This window comes from Schistocerca piceifrons, unplaced genomic scaffold (assembly GCF_021461385.2).
Source record: "Schistocerca piceifrons isolate TAMUIC-IGC-003096 unplaced genomic scaffold, iqSchPice1.1 HiC_scaffold_952, whole genome shotgun sequence".
NCBI lineage: Eukaryota > Metazoa > Arthropoda > Insecta > Orthoptera > Acrididae > Schistocerca > Schistocerca piceifrons.
This window is the reverse complement of record NW_025729226.1, coordinates 145,001-150,000: the sequence shown is the minus strand read 5'-3', so window position 1 is coordinate 150,000 and position 5,000 is coordinate 145,001. Positions and strand designations below refer to the sequence as shown.

At 53.7% G+C, this 5,000-nt stretch overlaps 1 non-coding gene across 1 annotated transcript in view; it reads right to left on the bottom strand.

Moving 5' to 3' along the window:
• LOC124773378 overlaps positions 1 to 1,615 on the bottom strand; it is a 1,909-nt gene extending 294 nt beyond the window's left edge. Inside the window, exon 1 of the ribosomal RNA XR_007014646.1 lies at positions 1 to 1,615. This exon is cut by the window's left edge and continues 294 nt beyond it. This is a non-coding gene — a ribosomal RNA (small subunit ribosomal RNA).
• Between the last annotated feature and the right edge of the window lie 3,385 nt (positions 1,616 to 5,000).

Sequence of the window (5,000 nt, the reverse complement as noted above, 5' to 3'; positions counted from 1 at the left end):
GACCTTTCGGCCTAGGAAGACACGCTGATTCCTTCAGTGTAGCGCGCGTGCGGCCCAGAACATCTAAGGGCATCACAGACCTGTTATTGCTCAATCTCGTGCGGCTAGAAGCCGCCTGTCCCTCTAAGAAGAAAAGTAATCGCTGACAGCACGAAGGATGTCACGCGACTAGTTAGCAGGCTAGAGTCTCGTTCGTTATCGGAATTAACCAGACAAATCGCTCCACCAACTAAGAACGGCCATGCACCACCACCCACCGAATCAAGAAAGAGCTATCAATCTGTCAATCCTTCCGGTGTCCGGGCCTGGTGAGGTTTCCCGTGTTGAGTCAAATTAAGCCGCAGGCTCCACTCCTGGTGGTGCCCTTCCGTCAATTCCTTTAAGTTTCAGCTTTGCAACCATACTTCCCCCGGAACCCAAAAGCTTTGGTTTCCCGGAGGCTGCCCGCCGAGTCATCGGAGGAACTGCGGCGGATCGCTGGCTGGCATCGTTTATGGTTAGAACTAGGGCGGTATCTGATCGCCTTCGAACCTCTAACTTTCGTTCTTGATTAATGAAAACATACTTGGCAAATGCTTTCGCTTCTGTTCGTCTTGCGACGATCCAAGAATTTCACCTCTAACGTCGCAATACGAATGCCCCCGCCTGTCCCTATTAATCATTACCTCGGGTTCCGAAAACCAACAAAATAGAACCGAGGTCCTATTCCATTATTCCATGCACACAGTATTCAGGCGGGCTTGCCTGCTTTAAGCACTCTAATTTGTTCAAAGTAAACGTGCCGGCCCACCGAGACACTCAATAAAGAGCACCCTGGTAGGATTTCAACGGGGTCCGCCTCGGGACGCACGAGCACGCACGAGGCGGTCGCACGCCTTCAGCTCGCCCCACCGGCAGGACGTCCCACGATACATGCCAGTTAAACACCGACGGGCGGTGAACCAACAGCGTGGGACACAAATCCAACTACGAGCTTTTTAACCGCAACAACTTTAATATACGCTATTGGAGCTGGAATTACCGCGGCTGCTGGCACCAGACTTGCCCTCCAATAGATACTCGTTAAAGGATTTAAAGTGTACTCATTCCGATTACGGGGCCTCGGATGAGTCCCGTATCGTTATTTTTCGTCACTACCTCCCCGTGCCGGGAGTGGGTAATTTGCGCGCCTGCTGCCTTCCTTGGATGTGGTAGCCGTTTCTCAGGCTCCCTCTCCGGAATCGAACCCTGATTCCCCGTTACCCGTTACAACCATGGTAGGCGCAGAACCTACCATCGACAGTTGATAAGGCAGACATTTGAAAGATGCGTCGCCGGTACGAGGACCGTGCGATCAGCCCAAAGTTATTCAGAGTCACCAAGGCAAACGGACCGGACGAGCCGACCGATTGGTTTTGATCTAATAAAAGCGTCCCTTCCATCTCTGGTCGGGACTCTGTTTGCATGTATTAGCTCTAGAATTACCACAGTTATCCAAGTAACGTGGGTACGATCTAAGGAACCATAACTGATTTAATGAGCCATTCGCGGTTTCACCTTAATGCGGCTTGTACTGAGACATGCATGGCTTAATCTTTGAGACAAGCATATGACTACTGGCAGGATCAACCAGGGAGCTGCGTCAACTAGAGCTGAGCAGCCGGCCGCCCGGGAGTGTGTCCCGGGGGCCCGCGCGAACACGCAAGCGTCCGCTCAATCATTCTGCAAACAGGAGGAGGCTGAGCTCCCCTGCACAATACACCTCGAAACCCTCTCAGGTCCCGGCGGCGCGCAGCGCCGTCCCAAGTACTTGGTCGGGTTCGAGAGAGGCGCAATCGCCCGGAGTTAGGCGAGTAGACGCTTTCGGTGCGACCACCCGTGCTCCCAACTGAGCTTGCCGCTGCCGACAGAGGCCCGGGAGCGTGCTGTCGTGGCATTGCCGGCGGGAGACAACACGCGCCACCTACGGTGACCGGCAGCTCCAACGCCAGCGCCACAGAAGGACAAAAGCCCCACTTGGGTGCCGAAGCGAACTCTCCCAGCACAGCGCACGCGCCAACACATCCGCACAGCTGCGATACAAACCACCAGCGAGAACCGCTGGGGCGACCGAGCAGCAGACGGCGTCGCGGCGCCGAGCGCCGGGCGGCGGCGCATCCTCAACGCACACAGTCCTCAATCGGACCAGCACACTGAAGATGTCCACCGCGCTTCGCACCGGGCCCGCGAGGACCTACTTTGGCCGCACGGCGCCGCGCGCAGGGTGCGCCGGCGCGCAGCTGCGACGCCTGCCGCGTCCGTCGGCCGGCGCGCCTGCCACTGGCCGCCCCCACCAGCCGGCTGTAGCGCGTGCGCCCACGCACCGCGCGGCCAGCACGCCGGGAGGCGCCCCCTCACCGGCCGGGGACGGTCCCACCCAGCCACCGCCGCGTATCGCTTCACACCCAGATGCCGTTCAGTTTCGTCGGCATGGTGGGTATCGCTGGAACAACCGGTTAGTACCTCAACCTATCGTCGCCATCACCGATTCACCCCTAGCGAGAACAACCGCACCACAACAGGTTACCATTTGTTCATTTGCGTAACTTCACCAGAAAACGCAGGCGTCCATCGCCATTTGCAACTTCAACGATTATTGCATGCCTGTGTCAGGTGTCACGCCACACTACGTCTGCCCACATACACGCAACAAAATGTGCACGCCTAGACAATACGTGGAAGGTGGCCCCCGTACGTATGCGATGTCCATTGCTCGAACGACTGTCAACCGGCCTCTGTAGCATGTCGCAGATATGGAACGCGGTGCACCATGCCATCACGGTGTGTGAGGAGAGACGACTAGGTCCGAATACATCAACAGACAGCTCATGCTGATCGCCATCCACGGCGTCCGTTCCTCCCACACGTCTCTATGGCGTACCACACTGCAATCCAGCTCTCATAGGGAGACGACACGTAGCTGCGTGCACAATATTTGCACTGTATGGTCCGCCGTTTTTGGGCGCAGTCGTTGTGCGGTCACACATGTGCCACGATGTATCATTCAGTACATAAGGACGAATGTGCAGTACAGATTGTGGTTCACGCGTACGACATCAGCGGACAGTTGACACAGGCCGCACCACAACGTAGCCTGAGTACGTCGCATGCGAAGGGCATTGAACATGCAAACTTCTCACCAACCAGCTTGCGAAGGCAGGGGGCAAGGTGGGGACGTGGGGAGGGGCGGCATGTACGTCCTGCTGCCATCCACATTACAGTGTACAGCAGGAGCATGTGGAAAGTGAGCAAGACTTGCAAGGTGTTTAACATGAAGCGATACACAGGGGTGCGGGCAGTGCGAGTAGCGAACTATATTGCGAGGGTTGCGGGTGGGCAACACTACAGTAATTGAACGAGTCGTATAACAATTACAGAGCAGGTTTAGGCGACAACGTGGGTTACGTTAAGGCGACAACATGGGTTAGGTTAAGGCACAACATGGGTTAGGTTAAGGCACAACATGGGTTAGGTTAAGGCACAACATGGGTTAGGTTAAGGCACAACATGGGTTAGGTTAAGGCACAACATGGGTTAGGTTAAGGCACAACATGGGTTAGGTTAAGGCACAACATGGGTTAGGTTAAGGCACAACATGGGTTAGGTTGAGGCACAACATGGGTTAGGTTAAGGCACAACATGGGTTAGGTTGAGGCACAACATGGGTTAGGTTTAGGCACAACATGGGTTAGGTTGAGGCACAACATGGGTTAGGTTAAGGTACAACATGGGTTAGGTTAAGGTACAACATGGGTTAGGTTAAGGTACAACATGGGTTAGGTTAAGGTACAACATGGGTTAGGTTAAGGTACAACATGGGTTAGGTTAAGGTACAACATAGGTTAGGTTAAGGTACAACATAGGTTAGGTTAAGGTACAACATAGGTTAGGTTAAGGTACAACATAGGTTAGGTTAAGGTACAACATAGGTTAGGTTAAGGTACAACATAGGTTAGGTTAAGGTACAACATAGGTTAGGTTAAGGTACAACATAGGTTAGGTTAGGTTAGGTTAGGTTACACGTTGTTGTACGGAAAGGTGTAGGGGGGGGGGGGGGCGGGGGCGGCAGGTTCGTTGATAGTGATTATAGTAAGTGAATGCTTGTGACATGATCAGATTTGTCACGTCAGGATGCACCTTTGGCTTATTAGAGGCGGCGCTCCAATTCTATGCTTGTGTGAGACCTGTGTCTTTGACTCATGTCATTGTTTGTGCGCTGTGACAGGAGGTACTATTGTGATGTTGGGTGCACCGTTGTATAGGACATGTGTGGGTGTTGGTGCCTGGTCTGCGCAATGGTGGATGTCGAAAGGCTGGGATATTGTATTTTCCGCACGGACCTCCTGGTCTGGTTGTGATAGTGTGGATTGTGTAATGTGGCGGAGAAGATGCACTGGATGTTGTTCCATGCTGGTGCTTACATATTGTATGTGCGCCTGTTAGAAGCAGAGAGTGGTGCGTGATCAGAGTGTCTGGCTGACGTGTGGTTCCCATTTTGGGCAGACTCTTTCAGCATGTATACGGACAGTTGTGTATATTTGCTGTAGTTTGATGGCTCTGCATTGATTACTAATCAGCGCCGTGTGTACGGGTAATCTGGTTCCAGTCCAAAATGTTCCATCTGTGTACATTAGTGACAAAGACTCCCCCCATGCAGTGGGGCTCGGTCTGTTATAACTCTTCCGCGTAATATATTTGCCCCACGTTTTTGCGACTGCGAGTGCGAGTGCAACGCGCATGGGGACCGACATGCTGATGGCTCGGTATCGGACGCCGTACAGTGAGCAACGCGATCGCGTCTCTCGCTCGTAAGTGGTACAGGTCGCGGCTCATGTATACGGACAGCGGGAATGTCGCATATTGGAAATAACTCTTCATGAAACGCAAGTTATAGGGGTGGATTGCACTTTACGAGTGCGGGAAACGTCCGCCGTTCATCCGCTGGAGGTGCGAGTTTGGCGGTTGGGGTGGTGCACGAACGG